Source organism: Herpailurus yagouaroundi, unplaced genomic scaffold (genome assembly GCF_014898765.1).
Source record: "Herpailurus yagouaroundi ecotype Mexico unplaced genomic scaffold, PumYag 28, whole genome shotgun sequence".
Lineage (NCBI taxonomy): Eukaryota > Metazoa > Chordata > Mammalia > Carnivora > Felidae > Herpailurus > Herpailurus yagouaroundi.
Window position 1 is genome coordinate 95,257,859 of NW_024412376.1, and position 16,742 is coordinate 95,274,600.

Below are 16,742 nucleotides of genomic sequence, written 5' to 3' on the forward strand. Positions count from 1 at the left end.
GGTCCAGGCTCTGAGCTGTCAGCACAGAGCCCAACACAGGGCTTGAACCCACAAACCGTGACATCATGACCTGAGCCGAAGTCAGACGCTCAGCCAACTGAGCCACCCAGGCGCCCCACAAAACATAGTATTTAATGATGAAGGAATGATATCTCACCTCTTTTGGTGTGTCCTTAGGCGATAGTCAGTTATGCATTTGTATATATATGGTTCAGAGGCTTGTTCCGAACAAAAACCTAAAAGAGCAGTGCTGCGTGAACGACTCTAACCTTGCTTTTTTTTTTTTTTTTGGAGACTGAGAGGGGAAATGAATATTAAGGGTCTCTTTCGAATATATTATGTCACTTATTCTCCACAACAATCACACAGGGAAGCCTTTCTAACTATCCTTTTTATAGATGAGGAAATGGAGCATTTGAGTAGCTAATAATGGCAAGATCTAATTCAGACCTCTTTGACTTCAAAATCTGTGTTCCTTCTTTTCTACCCTAACCTCCTTTTATACATTAGCAAAAACAAAACCAATTCACTACTATCCAACATCCATTTTTGCAGAAGGCTCTCTGGTGGACATGAAAAAGAATTACAAGAAATGATCCAGAAATTCTAACTTAGTGGATGGATGAATACATTAGAGTTAGTAACTGAGCATATACCACAAAGATAAATTAGGGTAGAGAACTAAATTATGTCTAAGCCAAGTAAGTATAACTGGGGAGTAACTTTGAGTGAATGAACGGAATTTCTGCTTTAATCAGTACAGGATTTAGATGACTACTTACTGAGAACCTACTTCATGTATCTGTATGACAGCAGGGTGGGCCTACCAGGGCTTGGGGAAGGTAGCTGCTTGCTTATCTCCCTAGAAGAACTTTGTCAGAAGGCAGAGAAGTGAGAGAAGTGAGTTATACCAGAAAGCTAGTGTTCACCTGGACAGGTAAAGCAAAGATGTTTGGAGCCAAAAGAGATCTAACCAATGAAGTTGTTAAGCCTTTGGTCACATGTCAAGGGTAGGTTCTTTCAAAGACCAGGAGACCTATGTCATGTCTTAACAAGGCAAGTGGACAAAGGCAGAACCAGTTATATATTTTGTACAAAATGAAAATGCTAGGCCCTTATTCAAAATGTATTAAGAATTTCAAAGACAACAACACAGAACACTAAACTGAGTGTGGAACCCTTCTAAGGTTGTGCACCATGAAGCTGGCCCTGACCTGAGTGAAAATACTCTAAGAGCAACATTTGCAAGTTAATGCAGAGCACAGAAAAGAAAGGAGCACATCAGCAAAGCAAGAAGAGTACCCTACAACACAAAAATGTATACCAGCTAGGACAGCACAAAGTCTTGATAGAAAACTTTTCATGATGAGAGCCAAAAGGACTAACTTTCAGTAAAGGTGCCCAGGAGTTGTCCAAGACACCTTTACTTACATTGTCTTATTTATTCCTTTCTAAAATACTGAAAGGTGAGACTAAGCTATGCTACATATTGGGTTCCCTAGGAAGCAGGCTCTGAGACAGAGTTCAGATTCGGAGTTTATTAGGGAATGCTCTTGGCAACAGCATATGTAGCAGGGATGGGAAAGAGGCAGGGGAGAAGTTGGGCTGTGATGGGGAGACCCTTGGCCCTTCACAGGGAACTCTGAAATTGGGATGTCCCTTTAGTGTTGCTTTGTTTTGTTTGATTTTGGCTTAACTAATGAGGCCTTTATTATTTCACAAACCAAAGCAAGGTGAGGTAGGTGACAGGTTGGTGACATCATGAGCATCATTGGAGAACAACAATGTCTATGAAAGTGACTCTTCTGCAAGTGGCCAGCAGAACTGAGATAAGGTCCTTTAGGACACAACTGGGTTAGGCATCTGCCCTCATTAGAGAGAAAGGTACAGGTCCCCATAAAGCCTCAGGCTGCTCATTACATTCTCTAGAGAGAGCACAGATGTCTACTTCCCTAAATAGGTTGAGGGTGACCACCAAGATGTGGCAGGTAGAGCTGAGATGACTTGTGTCACACAAACTGGCAGTGACAATTTTGGCAAGGGCCCCAGGCAAGTTAGGAAGTACAATACAACTGCTGGAAGCTTCCCACATATCTAGAATTTATAGGGAGATCTCCCCACTGTGTATATTCAGATGTATGAGTTTCAACTTCAGGAACATGTCTCCCTCATAAAGGTTCTCCTTCAGTGTCATTATATTGAACAAGGACATAGCATGTTCCCATGTTTCCTGTATGTCTATGGCTTTGCTTCATGTGAACTTTCCTGTGCCCAGCGAGGTGAGACCTTCAGCTGAAGGCTTTCTCAAATTCACTGCACTCATAAAGCCTATCTGCTTTGTGAACTTTCTAGTGCTGGATCAGAGTAGACCATTGGCTGAAGACTTTCCTATATTTGCCATGCACATGAGGCCTTTCTGTGTGGTGGTGAACTTTCTGGTGCCGAATGATGTTAGACCTTCAGCTGAAAGCTTCCTCCATTTGTTGCACTTGTGAGGCCTTTCTCTGATGGGAATTTTTTGGTGCTTAGCAAATCTGGCTCTAAAGGATTTCCCACATTCCCTACACTCATGACGCTTCTCTGCCATGTGAAGTCTTTTGTGTTGAATGAAGTCACCATTACCGGTACAGAGTTTCCCATATACTCTGCACTCATTATGCCTTGCTCCAGTGTGAACTCTTTTGTACAATAAGGCTAGAGCTTTGGCCAAAGAGTTTCTCATATTTGCTGCACTTACAAGGCTTTGCTTCAGTGTGAATTCTCTGGTGTTAAAGGAAAATGAAGATGTGGGTGAAGAATTTTCCACACTGGTTGCATTTATAAGGCTTTTTTCTCTGGTGTGGGTTTCTGAAGCTTAAAGAGGTTCAATCTTCCAGGGAAGGCTTTCCTACATTCATTGCACTTCTAAAACCTTTTGAAACCACTAAAAAAATGTAAAAATGGATGGAAATTAAGATGCACACGCTAATGCTTTACTAAGACCTGACTTTGAACACTCTTTTCCCCCTATTCCTCATTCTTGGAGCCCCCCTCTCCCCTCCATTTTGTTTTTCTGTAGACTCCTTTGTTCCAAGAACTTTGCATGAATGTTGACGTCTCGCTGACCTTAATGTATACTTAGTGATGAGACTTAGACGGTCCATGACAGCGCTAGTCATGAGACCACCTTGAAGACGTAGGGCTGGCAGCTGGGACCAGATTACTATCGAAACCGCCCAGATCCCATATTTTCCTCTAAAACCGCTCAGCCTTTTACCCCGACGGGTCTGCAGCTTTGAAGGCATTAGTCTGCTGCAGCCTCCTTTGCCTGCCAAGGAAACAGAAACTATTGTTCCTTTGTACCCCAAACGCTGTCTTCGTGTTCTATTTTGGCTCCGGGGCACAGAGGTCGTTTTTCCACGACAGTTTCTGCAGCGCGGAAGATGCACGCCCTCTGGCGCCTGGCTCTGAGGGGCTGCTGAGGTGGAGCCGCCGCGAGGATTGGCGGTATCTCCCACCCCGCCGGGCGCCGGGCCGCGCAGGCCGAGCAGGCCGAGCAGGCAGCGGGGAGCCGCACCCGACGGCAGCCAGGGCGGCGGGCTGCGCGCTGAGCCGGCTCCCTGCTCTCCCCGCGCTCCCAGGGCTGGGGCACTGCGCCCCGCGGCCGCTCCCCGGCCCTGCGGCGCCCGAGCCTCATTTCCTTAATTCCTTTGGCATTTGCCGGACAGACAGTGGCTTTTCGACTCCTCTTTTCTCTTTTATTTCCTTTCCTAGTTCTTTCCTTCCTCTCTTTCTTTCCTGGGAGGCGGCTGGGACGAAACCTCCGCCTCAGACCTCTAACTGAAGTGGAGAGAACCGCCCCGCATCCGCTCCAAAGCCCCGCTTTGGGCACCAGGCCTCTACAGCCCAGCACCGAGCGGTCAGCAGATGCGGACTGTTCGGAAAGAGGACACGACTGTCAGCTGTCGGCGGGGAGGCGGTCCCCTGCCTACGGGGCTACTCGGAGAGGATGGCAGATGAGAGCTGTGGTCTGGCAGGGCGCCCAGCGGCTGGGGGAATAGGTTCTTCAGTCCTGAAGGTAGGTTCTGGAAGCATAAGGCAGCATCCACTAAGTGTCAGCAACACTAAGATAAGGCTGAAAAGATCGAGGGATTTGCTCAGGGTCCCACGGGGATTTCTGGCCAGCTCAAACCCTCATTCCCAGGAACTGTGCCCGATTCATAATTTGTTAAAATGTATGGCCTGGGTGGCTATGTTTGCGGTTTGGACAACATTCCGAATAGAGTCAATCTTAGCTAGTCAACAACCAATCAGATTGTGTCTTTAAAATCCGATTAAGGGATGGGCGGGCTCTCTGACTGTGTAAGGGGAGGAGCTAGGATCAAGCTGAGCAGGCTGTTTTTTTTTTTTTTTAGATAATGTGAGTATGCAGAGAGAAGATACTTCCCCAAAGGTGCACAGGAAAGTGGAGGGAGGAGCTGCCTCCATCCCCACAGAGCTTCCATTCCAAACCCATGGCTAATCTGAGAGAATTGCTATACAGACCAAAACTCCTGCATGACAAAATACAAAAAGTAACTACTTGAGGGTGCTGGCTGGGGATTCAAATCCAACCCTATTTCATCCCAGAGTCCATTATTTTGCACTGCAGAAATAATCAGCATGTATATATTAGTAATTAGATGGGGGAAAAAATTCATAGGGAACCTGAGAATGCCACAGCTGCTTACTGGAAGCCAGGAAGAATAGAATAATGGGAAAATGTGTCAGGGCAAGAAAGAGAGGACATAGTAAAAGCACACCAGACCAAGACAAAAGTTAACCAAACTCCTATGCTACATGCCTGACTGCATTTGAGGCTCCTACTTCCCCATTTCTCATTTACTGCATTCTACTATCTGACTCCACCACACCAATGAAACGTTCATTTCAAAGTTCCACAATGACCTCCTTGGATAAATACACCGATTCCTTGTAGCTTTTTTTTTTTTTTTTAAGTTTACTTATTTTGAGAGGGAGCATGCAAGTGGGGGAGGGGCAGAGAGAGAGGGGGAGAATCCCAAGCAGGCTCCGCACTGTCAGCATGGAGCCCAATGTGGGCCTTGAACTCAACAACCACAAGATTATGACCTGTGCTGAGCTGAAACCAAGTCAGATGCTTAACCGACTAAGCCACCCAGGTGCTCCCTTGTTTTTATTTTATTTGACCTCTCTTCAGCATTCAGTGTTCCTGGCTACTCCCCTGGCATTCAGTCTCCTCTCTTAGCTTTCTTATCGCCTCTTTTGTGGTTTTCCTGCAAAATGTCCTGCAGGACAAGTCTCCCCTCCTGGATAAATTAAAACTCTTCAGCATTGCATAAAAGACCCTTTCTTTGTGGTCTGTTCTCTGCTACTGCTCCAGTGTAATTTGTTCCACTTCCAATCTCCTTCCTATGTTAAGCTTTATGCAAGTGTAGGTCTATTTTTCTCTCTCTCTGTAACACATCCCCCTACTTCTTTCACAGGCAAAGTTCAAAATTCAGACATCATTTCCTCTAGGATGTTTGTTCTGGGACTCCTCCCGTGTGAGTTAAGTTCCCCTTCTGTTTATTCCCATGACATCCAATACTTAACTTCTATCCTAACACTTACTACCCAATATTATAATACTGTGTTTCCTTCCCTTTCTTCACCTTTAGTTTGTGGATTCCTCAAGGGCAAGGACTTGGCCTTCCTATATAGCCCTAACGGTTATCACAGAGTGGAACATAATAGGCCTTCAAAGAAGTTTGGAATGCATGAATGACATAATTCAAATAGGGGAGAGTTATTATCTCCCTCCTGAGCCTTATTTTAAAACTTGAGAGTACCTTCCCCTTCCCAAAAGATGAATCATGGAAAGAAGCAGGATCACTGTATTACTAAGAGGAGTGAAGTCCTCAATTTCTTCAGTTACAACCCAATTGGATAGGTGGGCTGAGCACCATTGTTTTAAGATCCTGTTCAGTCGGTGTTGGCAAGTTATGCTGGCATAGCTGAGAAAGCATGACTACAGTGCTTAAAGTGAGAAACAATTATGATGTAAGAAGATCCCAATCTAAGAGTCTTCTTAGGTGCTGCGAAGAACATCTTTCCACTGTGATGTTTCTCTGATGCTAAACCTGCTTTTAGAGATCAGATAAATGTGAGACACATTTCTAATGCCAAAGCTTAAAGCCCAACTCATGAGGGAATTCCTGCCCCAAAGTTCTTATTTAGAAACTGAGAGAAAATAAGAATCTGTTTTCTTATAAAGTTTTTTTAATGTTTATTTATTTATTTTGAGAGAGAGAGAGAGGAAGAACATGAGCAAGGGGGGTGGGGAGGGGGCAGAGAGAGAGAGGGAGAGAGAGAATCCCAAGCTGGCTCCATGCTGTCAGCACACAGCCAGACATGGGGCTCAATCCCACGAACTGTGAGACCATGACCTGAGCCAAAATCAAGAGTCAGATGCTGAACTGACTGAGCCACCCAGGTGCCCCAAGAATCCATTTTTGTTTTGTTTTGTTTTGTTTTGTTTTTTAATCTAACCCTCTTGTTTTCAAGATTACACAGTTTGTTAGATGCCAAACCAGGAACTGGCTTCCAGGCCGTACCCCAGAGGTTGCTGTGTAGTTCTTTGGGGACAGGGGACAGGTAATTTTACTCAGGCATAGACAGACACACAGTGGGTACTCAATCTGTTGAATGAAGGAGGGAATGAATGAATGTGCTCTATTATAGTGGTGTAGATGTAAGGGAAGGGCACTGTCATTTCTCCAAAGATGGGAAAATTTAGAATTTTAGGGGGACACAAATATTTATTTCAAAAGTAAACTTTATAAAAACAAAGGATGAAAAATATTTTGGATGTCAAAAAGGTCTATGTTAAGTTGCTGAATAATTTGTCACTAATTTCAAAGGATGATGGAGGGGCGCCTCGGTGGCTCAGTCGGTTGGGTGTCCGACTTCGGCCCAGGTCATGATCTCACAGTCTATGAGTTCAAGCCCCGCATCGGGCTCTGTGCTGACAGCTCGGAGCCTGGAGCCTGCTTCAGATTCTGTGTCTCCCTTTCTCTCTGCCCCTCCCCTGCTCATGCTCTGTCTCTCTCTCTCTCTCTCTCTCTCTGTCAAAAATAAGTAAACATTAAAAAAAAAAAAAAGATGATGGAAAAATCATCTTCTGAAATGTTGACATGTCTGCATAAGAAGCATAGGGGCAAAATGCTTGAGTGTGAAGTCCCAGTTGCCTGAATCCTGCCCTCTTCACCTACATAACTGAGCAGGTTATTTAACCCATGCTATGAATCAGTTTCCTCATTTGCAAAATGGGGCTAATAACAGCACATCAGGTTGTCATGAAACAGTGAGATACACACAACCTACACAGTCATATGCCCATTTTCTGCCACTAGTTCCTGTCTCTCTAGATGTTAGTTTTGCTTTTGGTAAATGTTTTCTTTCTATGGTTTTTTCCCCTTCCCCTTGTGTGCCTTTCTTTTCCTTTCACTAACCTTCTACTTTTTCTCTCTTTTCATTTATTTCTGTCTCTGCCTGACTGAATTTCTTCTTCATATTCTTTTTTACAAAAAAATGTTTATTTATTTTAAGAGAGAGAGAGAGAGAGAGAGAGTGCAGAGGAGGGGCAGAGAGAAGGAGAGAGAGAATCCTAAGTAGTCTCTGCACTCTCAGCGTGAGGGCCATGAACCGCGAGATCATGATGTGAGCCAAAATCAAGAGTTGGACACTCAACCAACTGAGCCACCCAAGGGCCCCTATCCTTAATATTCTAATACCTCTTCCTCACTTAAAAAATACTGATGGCTATGAACTTTAGTATATCTACAGAACAAGAAACTTAATAATAACTGTTAAAACCCTGTTTTCTTTTTTCCAAACGAATTTTTGATATCTGCCATGATCATGCATCTTTTCTTTTTTTTTTTAACATTTTAAAGTCAGTGAATACATTTACGTTATTTTAGTTCTGTTTTTCTTCACCTCACATAACTTTATGTGGAAGGGGATCAGGATATGCCACTTTGACATAAGGATTATTTTGAGTTGAAGAAAACTGAAAATCAACAGATGTAGAAAGAAGCCTTCTTGGTGCCTCCTGTATCGCATTAAAAGCAGAAACTTCTTAGAAATGAGGCTGTCATAAATCCCTCTCCAGGATGGGTCTACTCCTAGAAGAGAGACCAAGAGTAATCCTGCCATAAATCAAATCCTTTGTGGCCATGAAGAAGATGGAAATGACCACTCACACATTCATAGACAAATATTATCACAAACTTTTTAATCTCCAGTTTGTTCTTCTAAAAACCCATTTGTCTTTCCTAAAGAAACTTATTTTTTCTTCCCAAAGAGGTCTTTTTTCCACTCTCCTCATTCCCCTACCAAGTGCAATAGAAAAATTTCTAACTTTAACCATTTAGCTTCTAGTTACTTCCATATGAATAACCTTTTTTCTCCTGTTAATCTGTCATTTGTCAGTATAGTTTGCAGGTCCCCAGGAACTATAGCTTAGAGGGAAGCAAAAGGTTTTCTTCCCCAGACAGTTCATATGCCATGCGTTAATGTAGACCATCTACTTGTTAACTTTTGTTGATTGTGATATCATATACTATAGTTTATGCTGCGTTCCCCTCTTGTGGGGCACATTGTTTCTAATTTTTGCTGTTTCAAACTCTCCTTCCCTTATGCCACTTTCCCTTGCCTCCTCTGCCACAGCAGATCTATACAAACACACAAATGCATGATTATGTAAAATATATATAAAATGTACTATATTTCATGTCTAGATCTTCAGCCTTGTGAAGAAAAGGAAGAACCAGGCAGTGTTGCCATCTAGAGAGTCTCTCTTCTCTAGGGAACTGATCTAGACACCAATCATAAACTTTATTGTACCTCGAATTCTCAGATTCTGAATGTTTATTAACAGCACAAATGTACCAGGCAATAAAGAGAGGTGGGGTCAGTCTGCCAAATAAAAATACTTCCTTTGATGTGAGCTTTCCTCTCTTAGAGCTTCTTGTGTCACCAGTTCAGTACATAACAAGTATGAAGAGTTAACAAGGACAATTGGTCATAGTTACTAATTTTCTAGTGTGCTGTTTGGCTTTTAAAATTTGGAAGCAGCCACCGAGGCAGATTTGGCATTTTGAGATTCTGCTACAAGTGTAATTTTATTTTTTCTAATGTTTATATATTTATTTTAGAGAGAGAGATAGAGAGAGAGAGAGAGAGAGAGAGAGAGAGAGAGCGCTTGGACAAGTAGAGGAGGGACAGAGAGAGAGGGAGACACAGAATCCGAAGCAGGCTCCAGGCTCCGAGCGGTCAGCACAGAACCCGATGCGGGACTTGAACTCACCAACCGCAAGATCATGACCTGAGCTGTAGTTGGACACTTAACCGACTGAGCCACCCAGGTGCCCCAAGTATGATTTTATTTTCGGTGATGTTTATAGGCTCAGTTTATATTGTCATTTGTTTTATAATGCTGATTATAAAGCCTTAGTTAAATAATTACTGTGTGCACAGAATCATGCTGTTAGACTACAAAAGCCCCAAATGAGGTCCTTAACTCTCAGAAGCTTATAATTGACAAAATGAGAAACCAAAGCTGTAAGTTCTGAGGAACTTGTAAATAATCATTTTGAGGCTTGATAATAAAGATATGGAACGTAGAATTTTTGACTCTTAATAAACAGTTGCTAAGTCTTGGTTTACTTGTAAGCCTTAAAGGAAATTTGGAGCAACTGTTCCATACCCTGGAACATAGGGATAGATTATCACAAATTTCTCTGGATTCATTCTACAGAATTCTGAAGACTCCATTACAAACCAGTAGCTAGAAAACAAAAAGTTTGGGATACTAGAAAAGGCCCTTTCCTAATTTCCAATGGCTAAGCTAAGAAGTGGTCTCTGTTACTGCCTCTCAGACCCCTGAGAAATGATTAAAGACAAGAAAAAATAGGACTGGCAAAGTATTTATCTGGGACCGCCTTCCTTACTTCCGTCCCTTGGTAACTTGGAGCGGATTCCTCTCCACCACCAGGCTACTGATTCTGATAAGAATCACCTGTGTATGTAAAAGACTTCTGTTCTTTGAAGCAGGGATGGTGCTGGCTGCTTTCAACCTTTCCCTCTTTCCAGTTCTAAGGACTTCGGTCAACCTGCTTAAAGAAGATTAGGGATTAAATTGCACCTACATTCTTATACACTTTTTGAAAGAAATGAAGAATTAATAAACATGATTTTTGCCACAACTTGTCACCTTTGGCACAGTGTTGCCCTTATAAGAAATACTTACCCTCTGTCTCCGTAAAGAAATAGCTGGTGATTTCACAGAGGTTCCAGGAATGGTCAGTTTACTCCTAGTTGACTGCAAAATAATACACATAGTTAGATAGTGTGGTAAGTCAATGGAAGGACTTCCATTCAGTAAGTTTCTGTCTCCTGTGTTCTATCTTATTTAGCTTGGAGCCAGCGATTTTCAAATCTTATTCCACAGAACCCAGGAGGGCCTCAGGCATTTTATTCTAAGTTTTTAGAAGTTGGTTTCTTTGTTTGAGATTGGTGTTTATCTTTGATTCTTAAGCATATACAAATAATACATGAATATATTCTTGTGAAAATTTGTGACTTTATTAAGTACACTTTATCAAGCCTCTGTCCAGTGGTATACTTGGCACAATTCTGGGGACTAAGGATTTTTTTTATGAACAAAGCAAATAAAAATCCATGCCCTCATAGAGCTTGCATGCTAGTGGAAGGAGAAAAGCAAACATAATTAATAGGGAAATTACATGTTAAAAGGTGGTAAGTGCTATCATCAAAAATAAGATGAGGCAGATCAAGAATGTTAGTAGGGGTGCCTGAGTGGCTCAGTCAGTTAAGCTTCTGACTGACTCTTGATTTCGGCTCAGGTCATGATCTCATGGTTCATAAAATTGAGCCCTATATCAGGCTCCTTGCTGACAGTGTGGAACCTTCTTGAGATTCTCTCTCTTTTTCAAAATAAATTAAAGAAAAAAAAAAAGGAATTGCAATTTTAAGTTAGGAGGTCAGGGCAGGCCTAATTGAGAAGTTACCATTTGAAGAAAAACTTGAAGGGAATGAAGGAATGAGCCATATATATATAAATAGGGGAAGAGCATCCTGGGCAAAGGGAACAGGTAATGCAAAGACTCTGAGATGGGTCAGTGTATGTGTATTTGAGGTACAGCAAGGAGATAGGTCTGGCTATATTACAGCTAGCAAAGGGAAAATGAGATCAGAAAAGTAGGGGTGGGAGATACAGATTGTAAAGGTCTTTGGCTTTTACTCTAAGAGAAATAGGAAAGTATGAATACACATTAAACAACAGAGATGTATGTTGTCAACAAAGCATCCCCACCTCCTAATCCCATACTGCCCAGAGATTGCTGCCATTTTGGGTCATGATTCTCTAGAAGTTGTTTTTTTGTTTTTGTTTTTTGTTTTTGTTTTTGTTTTTTTTTAATAAAAAACCCACATAAGCGTGCCTGGGTGGCTCAGTCAGTTAAACGCCAGACTTCGGCTCAGGTCTCACGGTTTGTGGGTTGGAACTCCACATCAGGCTCTGTGCAACAAGCTCAGAGCCTGGAGTCTGCTTCGGATTCTGTGTCTCCCTCTCTCTCTTTGCCCCTCCCTTGCTCGCACTCTGTCTCTCTCTCTCAAAAATAAACATTAAAAAAAAACAAACCCATATAAGTTTTTTTATATGGGTACCTATAAAAACATGTAATTTTGTTTTGTGAGGATGTGCATGTGTTTTAACATTTTGTATGTCTTGTGTTAATTAGCAATTTGCTTTTTACAATTAATTTATTTTGGAGGTCTTTCTTTGTCAAGACAATACATATATTTCTACCTCATTCTTTTAAACTGTTGAATACTCCATTGTATGCCTGCGCTACATTTTATTTAACCATATCCTTTCTGGTAAACAACTTGATGCTAATTTCTTTCCTTCTTTCCTTCTTTCCTCCCTCCCTTCCTCTTTTGACCTCTCTCTTCCTTGCTACCTTCCTTCCTTTTCTTTTTCTCCTTTCCTTATTGAATTACTATTGTCTTCATAGTATATTTAATAACATAAAATTACATTACATGAAACATGGTAGAAAACTTTAAAATGAAAATTTGTGTTCCCTTTTGTCAAAAAAGCCATATGAATTTCCTAAGTTGGGATCACTTAGATCTGCCTCAGTGGAAAAGAAGCTTCAGTGACTTCTTTCTTAAGCAAGGATTTATCTAATGGTTATTGCTCTGTAATAAGGGGAAATCATGAGAGCTTGAGTCCAGTTACTCTGAGCCTTGCTAAGAGGTCACTGGGTCACCTTAGCCAAGTTGACCAGAGGTCTGTATCAGTGGGAAGTGAGGATCCAGGGTCCACAGTCTATGCTGGGTTGTCTCTTCTCCCCCTCAATACCACCTGAACCAATATGGAATTCAGCCAGCTTGGCTGTTATAGGTCATGTGTGTTAGTCTTTTCTACACAAACTTGATGTCAGCTCCTGGAGTACAGGGACCATGTCTTACATTCCATTTTTTTTCCCCAACAGTGCCTAGCTGATTTTTAGAATCATCATTACTTATTTTTTTATTTTATTTATTTATTTATTTATTTTAATTTTTTTTTCAACGTTTATTTATTTTTGGGACAGAGAGAGACAGAGCATGAACGGGGGAGGGGCAGAGAGAGAGGGAGACACAGAATCGGAAACAGGCTCCAGGCTCCGAGCCATCAGCCCAGAGTCTGACGCGGGGCTCGAACTCACGGACCGCGAGATCGTGACCTGGCTGAAGTCGGACGATTAACCGACTGTGCCACCCAGGCGCCCCATCATTACTTATTTTTAACATGTATTTAAATTATCCTTCAAATTGTATTTGCAAAGTTAGCTCTATTTGGTTTAGAATAAACCTTGCAATAAAATTTCAGCCATGTCTGTGGATTTATCAGCATTTCTTTTAAACGTACCATTGATGAGGAAGTTTGTAATTTTGCACTACTTTTTACCTTTAGGCCTTGCCCGTATACAATCGCATTACTAGTATAATGCACACGTGCTTTGCTTAATTATATTCCAGACAAGATACCTCTGCTTTGCCATGCTTACAGCACAGCAAAATGGTCAACTGTGCAAATGTCCTATTATTTCACTTGACATCATCATGTTTTCAGAATACAAAATGCCTATCTAATATGGTCTTACCTTCCTATTCTATTTCTGGCTTAGAAAAGGAGAACATTAGCAGGCTAGCGTGTTCTAAATATAGCCTCTGTCTCCTCTTCGGATCTCTGGTGGGTCTTTGCCCTGAAACCTAACACTTTGCTTTGTTTTCTTTCACTTCCTTTCAAATCTGTTGTCTTCCTGCTTGTACTTTTTTGCCAGAAGGCAGGGCCTATGAGAGGAGACCCCCCGATTTCGTCAGAGCTGGCAAAAGACAGGAAGTTTACACAGAGCAAAACTATTTGCTAGGATTGGTTTTGACCCTTCCTCAAGTTGTTGCTTGTGTCAGAGATACTGTTGTCAGGATTCTGTCGTGCAAAGAGAAAGATAAAAATATCTTTCTGACTCGTGCATTTTTCTCCCTTTCCCATCCTCTTGCCAGGAACGCTGGAAATGGATCCCAGGCTGATTGGAGGCATTAGGTCGTCAGTTTGAATCCCAGTGGTCGAGAAAGAAATGTGGGTAATAACTAGCTGATGGTGGAGAAGAAAGGAACTCAAGGAGGTATGAGAACCGTTCATTTTACCCTGGACATTTCCTCAAGGCTAGTTTTTCTGGAAAGCCTCCGTCTTCCTGGTTGTTGCAGGACCTGGCTGAGGAGCTGTTCCATTTCCTCTCTGATTCTTTCTCTTACCTCCTGAGGACTGGCAAAGGAAAGGTCCTGGAACTTTAAAGAGCTGCAGTGTCTAAGGGAGAACCTGTAAGGAGAGAAGTCTTCTCAGTATCACCACTTCCTCTCTACCAAGGCTCGGGCTGCTTTCCTTCGAGCATCACACATCAAAAGTGAAGTGAGTCATCTGTTTTTAATTTTTCAAGTGTTCAAACTAAGTAGAGAATCTTGGTTCTATTTTGGTATGGGCTTTAACAAATGCATCACATAAACCAGTACTTCTCATACTTTAACGTGAATATGAATCACCTGGACATTTAGTTAAAAAGCAGAGTTCTGTGGGTCTGGTTTGGGCCTGAGACCCTGCATTTCTGCAGGCTTGCAGGCAACCTCAGATCTGCTGGTTCGTGGACCATGCCTTGAGTAACAAGGCCTTAAATCCTCTAGGCTTTTTGCTTTTCGGGGGAAAAGGATTGGGGGATGCTGGTGGAATGAAGGGACTTAACCCAGTACATGATTCATGTAGAGCACCTGAAAAGAAAATCAGTCACTTTCCCTGACCTGGTTGTACCTGCTTTAGCAGACTACCTCTAGAATTTGGGGTTTCTGTTAAACAGGTTCTAGATGTGGGAAGCTAAGTCACCCCAAGTGAGAGAGAATGTTGGGCTGCTCCTTACACTGCATGGGTCACATTCAGCAGAGCCAGAAATCTTTAAGTGTTATAATTTTGGGGATTAAGTGTCCATGTCATGCCTCAACCAGTATAGCTACTGGTCACTTTGAATATCTCACCTTCAATTAAAAATTATGCATGCGGGGCGCCTGGGTGGCGCAGTCGGTTAAGCGTCCGACTTCAGCCAGGTCACGATCTCGCGGTCCGTGAGTTCGAGCCCCGCGTCAGGCTCTGGGCGGATGGCTCAGAGCCTGGAGCCTGTTTCCGATTCTGTGTCTCCCTCTCTCTCTGCCCCTCCCCCGTTCATGCTCTGTCTCTCTCTGTCCCAAAAATAAATAAACATTGAAAAAAAAAATTAAAAAAAAAATTATGCATGCTTGAAAAATAACTGGTGTCCCTACCACCTACCATTTCGAGGTGAATATTGTAAGATACAGGAATCTATTACATGGTTTAAAGTCAGTTCGAGTAAGGAATATAATTAATAGGTTTTGTTTTCTTATGAGAGGCCTTTAAATTCTCCCAATAGTAGCTCCATCTTAAGTGATTCACATTTATCTGAAAGTCACTTTTCATCCAAGAGACAATCCAAAAGGAAAAAAATGAATAGATTGGAAGTGTACCTATTCTGTCCCTAGTTGAAGGGAGAAAATAGCAATGGGAGAAAAGAAGGGGGAAAGAAAAGAGAGTGGTGGCCTGCGATATCCTAGCTTTGCAAAATGAATAAAAGAAACCCACCCTAGATATCAAATTCTTACCCACACATGCATGAGAGTCCTTCTAGAATGGTAGCTTGTGTCTTCCTCAGCCAGAGAAATGTGCTAGAAACAGAATAAGTAAATATACATTTTGTTGTTTTGATGAATGAACATGCTGAAACTATTTGTCATTAAGTTGAGGATTATGCAATGGAATCAAAGTTCAGAGGAATAGACAGGCCTGGTGAAGCCCAGGATGAACCCATTAAACCATTCAGAAAGGGGAGAATTGCTTCTGTTTGAAATAAACTTCAAATAACATTTCTTTCTATTATGGAGTATAACCAGAGGTGATATTTAAAATTTTAACAACCTGAGAGGCACAAACATTGACCAATCAGAACAGAAGCTACTGTAAACAGCCCATATAATAGCAAATGCTAGGCCGTAAGAATGCACAGGACTGAATATTGGCCTAAGCTATTACAGGTTTTAATGAAATATTTAGGGGAGGAGAAATTATAAAGCTACCGATGAGTTCAGAGATATATAATGGTATTCCTACCACCATCTGCCAATGCTCTGGCCCCATTTTCTCAGTGAGGACACTTCCCTCTTTTCCTGTCTTGTCAAGGCCAGAGCAACCCCTCATTCCAGCTGTGTATCTCCTACAACCTACACTAAAGAGAATTCTCTTAAGTCACTGCAAGACTCGAACTCCTATCCACTTCCTGAGTAGCAGGGAAGATGCATCTATTCTATTGTAACGAGTTGCAGCAGAAAATGAACCATGTTATCCTTCCATACAAAGCATTGTCACATACATTATCTCACTTGATTTTCACAAACATCGTGGGGTATAGGTCAAGGGGATTACTATTTTACCCTGTCAGTTAAAAAATTGAGGCTCTGGTTAAGCAATTGCTGAAAGACACACAGCAGGTTAGTAGGTGTGTGGATTTGACCTGGGCCTGATTGCTTGAAGTTCAGGTTTATCATGTACTTTTATTCATCCTTTCAAGCATCCTCTCAGGACCTTTGACAACCTGTATTGTTCTGTAGTAGGATCGTTTTTTTATGACATAGTTTGAAAGCTTTGTAAATTAAAAAGAATTCGATTTCTACTTCTTTTGTCAAAATTATTCTCATGTTTGTCTTAAGCTTTACCTCCATTAAGGCCTTTACTGCACAGGAATAAATGTTTTAGAGCAATGAATCTCAAACTTTGTCATGCTTAAAAATCACCTGGGGAGCCTGCTAAAACTCAGATTCCTGGGCCCTACCTCCAGAGACTCTGACTCAGTGGGTCGGGGGTCAGGCCTGAGAATTTGCACTTCTAATAAGCTTCCAGATGAACCTAATGCTGCTAGCCAGAGACCATGCTTTTAGACTATGGGCACAGCTTCAGTATTTTTTTATTTTATTTTATTTTATTTTATTTTATTTTATTTTATTTTATTTTATCTTTTAATTTTTTTTAAGATTCTGTTTTTAAGTAATCTCTACACCCATCATGGGGCTCAAAC

At 41.8% G+C, this 16,742-nt stretch overlaps 1 protein-coding gene across 1 annotated transcript in view; it reads left to right on the plus strand.

Moving 5' to 3' along the window:
* The first annotated feature begins 13,475 nt into the window (after positions 1-13,475).
* ABCG2 (ATP binding cassette subfamily G member 2 (JR blood group)) overlaps positions 13,476-16,742 on the plus strand; it is a 129,981-nt gene continuing 126,714 nt past the window's right edge. The window contains exon 1 of the mRNA XM_040478591.1: positions 13,476-14,023. The gene's annotated coding sequence lies outside the window, so the exon portion shown is untranslated. The remainder of the gene's footprint in view (positions 14,024-16,742) is intronic.